General features: G+C 41.2%; 1 protein-coding gene across 1 annotated transcript in view; it reads right to left on the reverse strand.

The window, feature by feature from the left end:
* PIK3C3 (phosphatidylinositol 3-kinase catalytic subunit type 3) overlaps positions 1-12,866 on the reverse strand; it is a gene marked incomplete in the record, with an annotated part of 1,653,126 nt that overhangs the window by 508,049 nt on the left and 1,132,211 nt on the right.

Raw genomic sequence — 12,866 nt, forward strand, 5'->3', positions numbered from 1 at the left:
TCGGACCATCCTTGGCAGGGGATTGCTGTTGTAAAGAATACTGGAACAGCGAAATGGAAGGAAATCTGATGAATACAGATAAGGCGTTCCAGGCCTTAACAACCTTTGTACGAGTACAGACAATGCCCAGCAGATCTGCCAGGTTTGTAGACAGGAGTTTTTTGTCACTGGATCTCAACGACTGATTAGGGACATAGTTGTATAAAATATTTTTTTTGTGCTGGACAGGCAGATGGATGCTGGATAATTTTATATGAGGTAAGAAGATGTGTATATGTTAATTGATAATGTCAGAACTAACTAAGGCTTTTCAGTGGTGGGTTCTGAAAGGGATATGTGCTAAAAATTTAGCAACTTTGTTGTAGTATTGTTTAAGTTTTAATTTTTGTGAAGGCTGGAGGTTAGCAAGGATGAGAGTGCCACAAAGAACAGTGGGGAGGAGATAAGTAGTGGCAAGTGCAGTTTTAGTTGCATAGGTGAGAATGATTTTGGCTCTGTAAAGCATCCCTAGCCTTTTATGAGTTTTTCTTATGCCATTTTATAAATACAGGTCAAATGTAAAATTATCATCCACTATCACTGCTAATAGTTTGCTATGAGATGCGACTTCAATAGTTGTATTATCAAGAGAGAGGACTTTAAATTTTGTTTTTTAATGAGAAAGGGATTTGGGGGGAAAAGTAGTAGCTTGGTCTTTTTTTGGGTTGGGCATGAATTGTGAGTTACAAAGCCATGTTTTAGTGGCTGTTAAAGCTTCCTAAGTAATTTTTTGGAGGTGTACCATGTTGTCAGATGTGCAAATGAGAGTGGAATCATATTGTATTACGGTGGCCTGTTGTGTGGAAGTATACAGGATGTTGGTGAAAATGTTAAGAGAAAGGGACCAAGGAGACTGCCTTGTGGTACACCGGTGTTGACTGGGAGGCAAGAAGAGAGCATGGAGTGCCATTTTATTGACTGATACCTATTGAACAGGTAGCGTTTGAACCACAGAAGAGTAGGCTGAGAGAGCTAGTGAGAACATTTAAAGTAGAAGTTTGCTGTGACAAACTGTGTTGAAGGCTTTAGACAAGTGTAGAAATAAGGAAGAGACTACTTGTCATTATCGCTAGCTTTAGTGACAATATCTATATAAGTTAGATGAGCAGTGCTAGTATTATGGGAAGGACATAAGCCATTTTGTGTAGGGGATAGGAGTTCTTCCTGCAGGATATAGTTATTTTGCTGAGGGGATAAGATTGCTGTAGGTCTATAGGTACTATTCTCTGTTCACTTTCTTTCTTTGTGCAGGGGATAATGTGTGACTTTCTCCAGAGAGAGGGAATGTGGGATTCCCAGACTGACCTATTTATAAGGATTGAGACAGGATAGGCAGTGCCATTTTTAGGTACTCACTTGAAGGTCAGCAGGTGAAAAAAGGCATGGTTTTAGTTTAAGAGCAGTTTATATAAGATGTAGGCACAAGTTTAAAGGTGAAAGTGGATGTGGTGATATGTGGCTAATGGATAGAGTTGGGAATAGATGTTGAGGAATCCTTGGATAGAGATGCTATGCTATCTATATAATAAGAATTTAACTGTACTGCATTTTCAAGAAGTGAGTTATTGGGAGAAGCGTTTGGGTTGAATTTTTGGCCAGGATGTAAGATTTCTTTAATGGATGTCCACAATTTTTTAGGGTTGTGTTGAGCATTACTCTGACAGTTATTAATGTTGCTTGTCTTCATTTATTTGCTTTTTAGTAAGACTGTGAAGCATTCTGAGGTTATTATAGTTGCTTGTCTTCATTTATTTGCTTTTTAGTAAGACTGTGAAGCATTCTGAGGTTTTCAGGATACTGAGGTGTGTTATATTTTTGCCATTCTTTTCATGTTTTGTCTCTATCCTGGATTAGCATTCTACTCTTTTTTGAGAGCAAAACTGCATTATTTGTTTTCAGTCTCTTCCCTTTAGGAGGTGCAATGCTATTTAGGATATTTAGAAAAGTTGTAATTAATTCAATTACAGCATCGTCTAAGGGGAGGAGTAAGTTCCAGTTAATAGATGACAGTGTACTAATGAACATTTCTGGGTTAAACTTGGAAAGGTTACATGTTGTTTTATAAATATGCTGTTTAACTGGATGTGTGAGATGTCCAAACATACAGACTGGGAGATGATCACCAAAACAGTCTGACATTGTACCTGTGATAGAGTATTTGCTAGGGTTTAATATTAGGATCCAGTCCAAAAGAGAATCTGATATCTTGCTTTAATGTGTGGGGCTATTAATTAGTCGTGCGAAACCATTTAAATTCATGCTATATGTTGTGTGAAACCATACAAGGCCATGATAGATATATGGGAGTTAGAGTTTACATCCAACCAATTGATATATACATCACTTAGTAATTTTTTTATTGTGGAAATGATATGGATATCCAATGTAGGATATCTTCCAGTATAGCTGTACTGTCACCAGGAGGAATATAAAGGACAGTAATACATATTTGTTTATAATTGTTTATTTTGAGGAAAGCAATAAGAAGCTTTGCTGAACTGAATTTTGGTCTTGGTTTGCTGTAAGGGGGAATGTGGTAGGTACTGGGAAATATTAAAGCAGTATCATCACCTTTCCCCTTTATACAGTCATTATGGATGATATTACAGCCAGGAGGTTTATGCTGAGTTTAAGCCACGTTTCAGTTACAGCGATAACATCAGTTTTATGATGAGTAATCCAAGCACGTAGTTCAGCAGTTTTATTTCTTACACTTCTAACATTCATTGCAGCAAAAATTAGATCATCAGAGTTGCGAATTGGCAGTTGTGGGATTACAGAAGTGTGTGGGAGAGAATTATCTTTAAGTTCATTGTGATAGGTGGGGTCAGGATTGGGGTGCTTATCTCCTGCTAGAAGGATTTTAGTATATTCGGGAATTAAGCATATGTGTTTTTAGAGAGGATTCTTGCAATTAATTTTGTTTTGGTTTTAGTTGAAGCGCAATTAATCAGCCTATCTTTGGAATAAAGGGAAGGGACAATATTAAACAGGTTTGGTGCAATGTGTGAAGAGTGTAAAGAGGACGTATAGATAAGGTGGTTGGGACAGAGTTTGAGAGGTGTTGCGAGATATTATGGAGTCATGGTAAAATGAAAGATGGCTCAGTAGGAGGAGAAGAATACTGGACAAGACAAACAGTAGCACAGTTAAGTACAGGACTGTATTTTATAAATGTCAGGTGGTGAACTAGCAATGAAGAAGGAAACAAGAAGCTGCAGGACAGTAGGAGATTCAGTGATGGTGGATTCTGAAAGCTGGAAGAGGACAGGTAAGGAGAAAAGTATTTCTATAAAATCAAAGAAGAGAGGTAGCTTGTCCTGGTATCTTATTTGGAATATAAGGAATACAGGTGTATTAAAGGCTAGAGTATAATAATGTAGTCAAAATAAGAAGAAATGAAGGTTTATCTGGGAAAGGAAAAAGATACAGTGTGGAATAGATGGGTACTATTAGGGAGAGTTGTGCTTATATATGGATATAGTGCAAATCAATATGGGAGGGAGAAAGATATTTGGGAATGGGGCTAAAAATTAAATACAGTTAGGGAAGTAGGGAACAGAAAACAGAAGTGTATGTATGTATACGAGTAGTAAGGTCATTTGTGGATGGTTTTGGAATACGAGTCATAAGTGAAATGTGCATGTAGAAAGCATAATTATAGACAAGAGAGCGGAGGGCGAGTGGCAATTAGTGGTAGGATATGGGAGCAGGCTTCCCACTCTCAGGTCACTTTACAACTGACAGCAATTAGCTTACACCCAAAACAAAGCAATTAACAAAGAGATGAAAGTTAAACAGGTTGTCTGTCATCACCTCAGCCTTAATAACTGGCATATGCAGTACAGTTTACTGGTCAAGCAAAAGGGGACAGTGGCCAAATCAGAGGTTCTTAGAGTGCACAGACTTTTTCACAGAAACTTTCAATCACACAGCAGGTGTGTATTTAAATAATTAAATGTAATATGCAGCAAAATTCTACATGATAAATATACTTACGTTAAACACTGACAAGCTTCTCAGTAAACTTGTAGGTGCGGGGCCTTGTGGCAGAGCTCCTGCAATATTGAGGTCAGATGTAGTGACCGTAGACTATTAAAAGCTAACAAAATTCTCAGTAAACGTGTAGGTGTAGGGCCTTGTGGCAGAGTTCCTGCAATATCAAGATCAAATGTAGTGACCACAGGCTATTAAACACTGACAAAATTCTCAGTAAACCTGTAGGGGTAGAGCCTTGTAGCAGAGCTCCTGCAATATCGAGGTCAGATGTAGTGAATGCACACTATTAAACACTGAAAGAATTCTCAGTAAACCTGGAGGGCCTTCTGGCAGAGCTCCTGCAATAATGAGGTCAGATGCATCTCTGAAGGAAGATAGTGACGGAGTGTAAGAAGAGAAATTTGAAGACGTTAACAAGGACAAACAGGGTTTCATATACTCATGGATACAACTGGTATGGAAGCCAACAGAAACTAGCTTAAAGGATGGTATTATCTTGTAAATGACGAATGCAAAACAGAATATCCCTCTGCTGATAAACTATTTTGAGACAGTTTCAAATCCCGTCAGAATATAAAATAAACAAAACTAAGATAAATGCAGTAGAGGTAAATTAAGTGCCTACCCATGGGTTCATTCAGTGGTATCCATACTAAGGGGGCATGATAAAATTAAGTATATAGGCATATGGGTTAAAGAAGATACAGTTGTGGTAAAGCTCCATGGGTTAAGACCAAGTGGAAGATAATTAAGAGAGTAAAATACTAGAAGACTAAGTTCAATGATCTGACCAATAAGATAAAAGCAATGAAAATGTTTTTAATTCTCTCTGCACCATATACAAGATGTAAGCTGTGTTTTTATCAACCAGAAGAGAAGCTTTGCAGCAATTACTAAAGAATTGAAGTGACTGTCTGGGAAGTGAAAAAGGCATAGGTCAAGTAGGATAAATTGATTCTTCCTACAGAACATAATGAGTCAGGTTTACCAGATCTGAAGAGATATTTAAATGTGACATAGTTCAAGCTTGCATACATAAACAAGCTTAAACTGTTTTTTTAGCGGTTTGCTGCATTATTTTAAAATCTGCACTTAAAGTTATTTTTTAGTCGAATTTGATCGAAAGTTTGTTTGTTTGTTTAATTTAACTGTTGAGGCTGCCCACTAAAGTGTGCTAGCCTGTGTAACTGATTTATCACTGTTTCTGCATTTTCTGTGTGTTTCTATCAAAAAAACAAAAAAATAATCCTTGTTTTCCTGCCTCTCCTCGACTAGTTTAGACCAGTTTACATGCATTGCTGTATTCTGGGCTGTGGTGTAGTTCCTGTGTTGTCCATTACCTTAGTTGGATAGAAGGAAGTTTCTTTGCTCACCAGTGGGAGTGGGGAGCCTTGAGCAGCCTACCTGTCCCTGTAGGAAGTGACCTCAGCACAAGAGCTGTAGTAATTGGCTGTTTTGGACCATTTCTAGCTCTTTTGTAGGTCCCTGTTTAAAATCCAGTACATTACTGGCGTCCTCTCCAGTTCAACTGGTTAATCTGGGTATCTTGAGACAATGCTACAATTGTCTCATGTACACAGACAACCCTCTCCTCCTCACAACAAACACAAATACATGTGAGAGATGCAACTATATAGCCAAACTGGAGGCTGAACTCTCTCAATTCAGGGCTGGCATGACCAGACAGGAGGAGATGGTAACCACACACACAACAAACCCAGTCCCACATAGACCTACCACAACTGCAAACCAAACACATAAAAACACAAAGACATACTCGGAGGCTCTAATAAAAAACTTACCAAAACAACAGAGGCTCCCAAAGCAGACATCCAAAAATCCACCACCTCAAAACAAAACACATGCAACACATACTTCAATAAATCAGTGTGTCAACCAATCACAGCCCTTAAGGCCAAACACCATGCCTGATACACTAGTAATAGGTGACTCTATAGTCAGACACACTGATGTCCCGCTTACCAGGCTGAACAAGGAGAGGGTGACTGTGAGCTGCCTATCAGGAGCTAGGATCCGCCACATAACACATGCACTCAGGTCACTCCAAAGCAAGTACAAATATGACTCCGTCATTGTCCATGCTGGCGTGAATGACCTGAGACGTACCTCCCTGGACTACATGAAAAGAGACATAGAGGAGCTCTCTGATTATGTAGCCCAGGCTGGTATGACCCTGACCCTGAGCAGCATCTTGCCCTCACCAAGAATGATGCCACAATACAAAGACAAGATGATCAGCTTTAATAATTGGCTCAAATACTGGTGTCATTCTAAGGGGATCCAATGTCTGTCTGCCTGGGATGACATGTTGGACAAGCCACGCTGCTTCGCAGGGGACGGCTTGCACCGGTCACCACTGGGCTTCCGGATATTGGCTAAGGCTCTTGCCACCCCCATAGTGCCTTTTTTAGGCAAGGCTCAAAAGACAAACCCACCTCCTTAGAAAACAAAAATGGAAAAAAACTAAGGGTAATGCTGCTCAACGCCAGAAGTCTAAATCTCAAGATGCAGGCACTCGATGCACTCCTCAGTATGGAGAACATCGACGTCTGTGCAGTAACTGAAACCTGGTTCAAGGCTCCTGAGAGCACCCCAGCGCTACCAGGCTATACCTCGTATCATGCTTTTCGGCCCCAAAACCCGGGCCGAACCACAAAGGGAGGGGGAGTGTCCATATTCATCAAGGACACCCACACCTCCAGGTTAGTAGCAACACATGAAGCATCAGAGACCATACAGGTGCAACTAACCATAGGCAAAACTGCTATACAACTGGTAGCATGTTACAGACCACACTCAGCCTTCCTGAAGACATTGGAGGATATGAATGTATCACAAAATACCATCATACTGGGAGACTTCAACTACCCAAACATAGATTGGGTACATTATTCCAGCCCTAACACCCTAGCCCAAAGGTTCCTGGAATTCATAAATTCAAATGCACTGGAACAACTAGTCACCTCTCCCACTAGGGGAGATAATATACTAGACCTGATCATCACAAACAAAATGCTCCACACCGGAGGTATACCCCTCACTAGTGGGATCTGACCACAAACTAATCACCCTGGATATACATATCCCACCTCCACCCCCAGCACAAAAGACCACAGTGAAAAACTTCTCAAAAGCAGACTTCACTCTTCTTAAGACTGAGATGGTATCCTTTATGCCCACTGGGCCAGTGGATACCACATCCCACAATGCTGAATCCTTCACAAATGCTTTCTATGGACATCTCCAAGAATGCATGGATCATGCAATCCCAAATAAATCCAAGTCCCTCTCCACCAAAGGCAAGCGTCCTGTCTGGTGGACCTCAGCCATTAACAAATTGTATAACAAAGAAGGAAGCTACTGCACGACAGAGCAAAATCCCATAAAGGGAAGACATCTCTGATCAACATTAGCAGAAAACTACGTTCTCTCATAAAAACATCCAAGGCAAACTTTGAGAGAAAAATCGCTAAGGACACTAAAGATAACCACAAAGCCTTCTTCAGCTATGTTAGAAACCTGGGCGGAAACCCTCAGATATGCTCAGAGTTAGTTCACAACAACAAAAAATACACTGAACCCACAGATACTGCCAACATTCTGGCTGACAGGTTCAGTGCAAATTTCTCCCCTCCCTCACCCCAAAAGAAGAAATACTTATCCCAGCTGAATGTAATCTCCCTGTCATCTCAGATGTCCAAGTGAGAACCGCCCTCAACAAAGCTAAAAACACAGCATCAATGGGACCTGACGGTATCCCAGGTTGCGTGCTATGTGAACTCCAAGAGGAGCTAAACCCGCACATAAAAATGCTATTTAACCTTAGCCTTACTACAGGATATGTACCTGAACACTGGCGTACAGCAACAGTGGTCCCACTCCACAAAGGGGGTACCTCTACAGACCTGGGAACTACCGCCCCATAAGCTTAACCAGCCTGGTCTGCAAAGCTATGGAAAGAATCATTATGGAACTCATAAACAGAGACATAGGGGACCTACAGACACTTGACCCCACCCAGTTCGGCTTTGTCAAGGGCAGATCCTGTCTTTTGAACCTGGTTGACTTTTTCGAAACAGTCACTAGAGCCATTGATGAGGGCAAAGCAGTCCATACAGCCTACCTGGACTTGGCTAAGGCCTTCGACACAATACCCCACTCAGGCATCATAGATAAGCTCAACAGCTTAAACGTAAACCCTTATATCACTAGATGGGTTGCAAACTGGCTAAAGGACAGAACCCATAAAGTTAAAATCGCTGGAGCAATGTCAGACTCAAAGCCAGTCACAAGTGGTGTCCCACAGGGATCTGTCCTGGGACCCCTCTTGTTCGGCATTTATTTCTCAGATGTTAAAGCAAACTTGGGAGGGTTGTGGCTGACAAAATTCGCAGATGACTGCAAACTAAGCGCCATAGTCGATACACCAGCGGACACATACATCCTACAAAAAGGCCTCACAGAAACGGACAACTGGTGCCGGAGTCACGGCCTTAAACTAAATGACAAAAAATGTATAGTGATCCCTTTGGGAAAAACAAAGTACCCACAAATTATCACATAGACAGCAACCCACTGAGTACGGAAAAAGTAATCAGAGACCTAGGGACCCAAGTCGACAGCGACCTCTCATTTGACACCCACGTTGCCAAAGTGGTTAGAAAAACATTCTACCTTGCACACCTCATCATGAACGGATTCACATCCAGATCCAAGGATGTCATTGTACCCCTATACTCCTCCCTCATCAGACCCATGATTGAGTACAATGCCCCATTTGGTATGTACTCCACCCGGCATTTGCAACAGCTGGAGAGACCACAAAAGTACCTCACCAAGAGGATCAAGGGTCTCCAACATATGTCTTATTCTGCCAGACTAAAGAAACTCCAGCTCTATTCAGTAGCATACCGCCTGCTCAGAGGTGATCTCTGCCTCACGTACAAGGCCATGTCCAATCAGGATCTGATGGACGTGCTCCACCTCAAAAAATCCAAATCCATCAGGACCACGAGAGCTAAAGACTTAAACCTCGGCACAAGTATGAATAGGACATGCTGGAGGGATAGATTCATAACCCAGAGGCTTCCCATGCTTTGGAACAAGATCCCAGTTCATGTTAGGCAGAGCCCCTCACTGACTCTCTTCAAGAGAAATCTTGATGAGTGGATGGGAGATCGTAAGTTTACCCCAGGGGTCACATCTGTGTCACTGCTACACAGGGGCACAGTAAACTAATTCTATTATATAAGGGGACCTTCATTGTGTCACTACTAGACAGAGGCACAGTATTCTAAATCTATTCGGTGCATTTTTGTACCATTTCATGGGGTGGCGAAAGCCACAACACTATGGCTAGGCTTACAAATGCCCCAGGGCAGATAGCCTAGTACTAAACTATGAAACTATAAGAAGACCATGGCCTTAAGCTTAATGCCGAAAAATGCGTCATCCCCTTTGGGAAAAACTCATTTCCCACTAATTACCACATCGATGGGACTCCACTGAACATGGAAGGCATTATAAGAGATCTGGGGACACAGGTTGACAGCAACCTCTCCTTTGACCACCACATTGCCACTGTGGTCAGAAAGTCCTTCTCTGTGGCACACCTCATTACCAAGGGTTTTGCATCCAGGAAGAAAGAGGTCATTATTTCTCTCTACTCTACCCTCATTAGACCAATCATAGAGTATAATGCCCCATTTGGCATGTACCTCACTAGACACCTACAACAGCTGGAGAGGTCACAAAAGTACCTCACGAAGAGGATCCTAGGCCTTAAACACATGTCCTACACAGACAGACTCAAAAAACTCCAGCAATTCTCTGTCTCATATCATCTAAGAGGCAATCTCTGCTTGACTTACAAAGCCATGTATGCCCCAGCTCTGTTAGAAATGCTACATCTAAAGAAATCCCAATCCATCTGTACCACATGCTCCAGAGACCTCAACCTCATTACCACAATCAACAGAACATGCTGGAGGGACAGGTTCATAACCCAGAGAGTGCCCATGCTCTGGAATAGATTTCCCATACATGTGAAGCAGAGCACCTCACTGGCCCTCTTCAAGAGAAATCTTGATGAGTGGATGGGAAATAGTTCACCCCAGGGATCACTCCTGTTGCTCTACTTGATAGAGGCACTGGGAACTAACATCGGGCGGCACCATGCCAGGGCAGTTCCATGGGCTAGCCTTGCAAAGGCTCTAGGGCCATTAGCCTAGTACACACCTATGAACCTATGAAGATGAAGACTATAGTTTAAAATGGAAAAACAATATGATAAATTATGGCAGTGGTAAGACAGATAAAGATAGGTTAAGTCTTTTTGGATGCAAGCCAAATATATGCATCTGCAGTGCTTCTCCCTGGGCCACTGCTGAAAATGAGCTCCATCCCAGTTGGATTTTCCCGATAAACAAATGTTAAATAAAAATAAATAAAATAAAGCCCAAAATGAAAACAGCAATAAGACACACAGAACATTATATTTATAAACTGGCAGAAATATTTTTATAAAAAATGTTTTCATAAAAAAATAAACAAGTGAGGGACTGAAGAAGTGAGATTCTTCCTATAGGCTTATCTGCATTTACGAATCCAGAAAACATGCAGGAAGAGGCTGGAAGCAAATGGAGAAAATTACCTAAGGCACCAAGGTAAAAGGAAATAGATAAATTAGGTAGGAAAAGTACGAGTTTGATGAAACTAAACAAGTGCTTAAAATGCAGGCCAGAGAGTTTCTCCTTTATCAACAAATGAGAGCAGAGTGTAGGCAGACAGAGACAAAAAAAGGGAGGAGAATGTTGTTATTGTTGTTGTGTCTTTCGGCTTTTCCCGGTTAGGGGTCGCCACAGCGGAACTCCGGTCCGCTAATTATTGGCAGTAGATTTTTACGTGCAGAGTTGCCAGCCCTGACGCACAACCTTCAACGAAGGTACGCCCATTCACGCATGTCTCCACACAGAAGACGCTCTAGCTGAGAATTGAACAGGACAACGTCTTAATGTGAGGCGACAACGCTACCGCAGCACCACCACCACAGTGTGGCTTTGGTTGAGATGGTGGAATCAGGAGCAGAAGACACTACTACTAAAGGAATAATTAGAAGGTGTTATAAACTACTGTGTAATAATTACACAAATCTGTCAGAGGAGCTCAAGAGACATTAGAGGGAGATTTATACAGCAGCAAAAAAATTCCAACAACTAAGCCAACATGGGAATGGAGAAAGGATATTCATCCAACAACTATGACTGCAAGCAAAGGTATACAGAATAGGCAAGAAGGGGCTGGAATTTACTTGAGAAAATTAGCAGAGAAACCAAGATATGGTGAGCAAATACTAGACAGGGAAAGGTAATACAGCATGATTAGGTCAAGCAGCAGTTTGAATTGTGAGCTACAGACTGCCAGGGATTGGTAACTGAGTATAGGCAAAGAGAACAGGATAGGGGAATGCTAAGTAAAAGACCATCTCTGTTAGAGCTTTTTACTTGAGGCTAGAACATAAACTACTGTTAAAAAATATCATAATTAGTAGGGGTGGTGGGTGCTGTGGTAGCGTTGTCGCCTCACAGTAAGATGTTGTCCTGTTCGATTCTCAGCTAGAGCGTCTTCTGTGTGGAGACATGCGTGAATGGGCGTACCTTCGTTGAAGGTTGTGCGTCAGAGTCAGCAATTCGGTACATAAAAATCTACTGCCAATCATTAGCGGACCGGAGTTCCGCTGTGGCGACCCCTAACCGGGAAAAGCCGAAAGACTCAACAAGTAGGGCATGTAAAATACTGTGTAATAAATATAACAGTCAGTCAGAGGATGGTAAAAAAGACTGGGAAGAGACAAGGGAAAGGCAATTTACAAAGGAACAATGGTAAACCACCTATATCGCTCACAAGTAGTATGAAACAAAGCCCAGATGATTTAGGATTTTTGCCTGGAAGTGTTTGCATAGTTTTTTTTTTTTTTTTTTGTAAGCCAGACAGAATATTTCTTCATGTAGACAGCAATTGCTGGTGGTATAATAAGAAAGATACAGCTAACTGGGAGCATATTTTGGGGAATGTAACAAGATGGCAGATTTTAAAAACTCCCCATAGAGTTAATTTGTCAGACTGTTGGTGAAGCAAATAATTGTAACTAAGGAAATTAGTCTTTTGAGCTGGGTCACAGGATCTGAATTTATAAGGCATGGTAAGACCTTCCTAAGTGTAATGTAGTTAAGCTGCTAAAAAAGATGAAGTCTAGGACTAGAAATGCCAACACATAGTTAGGTCTTATTAAGTTTAAAGATGTTGGCAGCCAGAAAAAAAAGCAAACACAAGAAAATGGAAGTTAAAAAAATTCCAACCACGGAATGAGATACTGACATACCTTTCTGCTATACTTGCTGAAAAATTCTGAATTTCAGCTCAGAATTACAGTGTGCAATGCAATTCTGTGTGATCCCTTTAAATCTCAGTTTTACAGTTACATTGCTTCAGCCTCACATCTGTAGCCCCAAGGTATCCATCTCTGTTGGACAGGCTGCCATTAATAGAACAGTAATCATTAACTGAACAAGTTATAGCTTATAATATTCCGTATTTGGAATACTGATGATGCATGGCAGAGTGACCACAGATGCAGAAACCAATGTGAACATAAAGGAGTGAGCCACCACATATGTGCATTTCTTGCAAAATGCTTTCTCCTTTAAAACACAGTTAACCTATATTTGTGTGCTCTTAGAACTTCAAAGCAGAAAGTTTCAGAAGCCTCACGACTAACCCTCTTCTGAATAAGGAAATGTGACATGAGA

This window comes from Protopterus annectens, chromosome 6.part0 (assembly GCF_019279795.1).
Source record: "Protopterus annectens isolate FY-2018-M chromosome 6.part0, PAN1.0, whole genome shotgun sequence".
Taxonomy (NCBI): Eukaryota; Metazoa; Chordata; order Ceratodontiformes; family Protopteridae; genus Protopterus; species Protopterus annectens.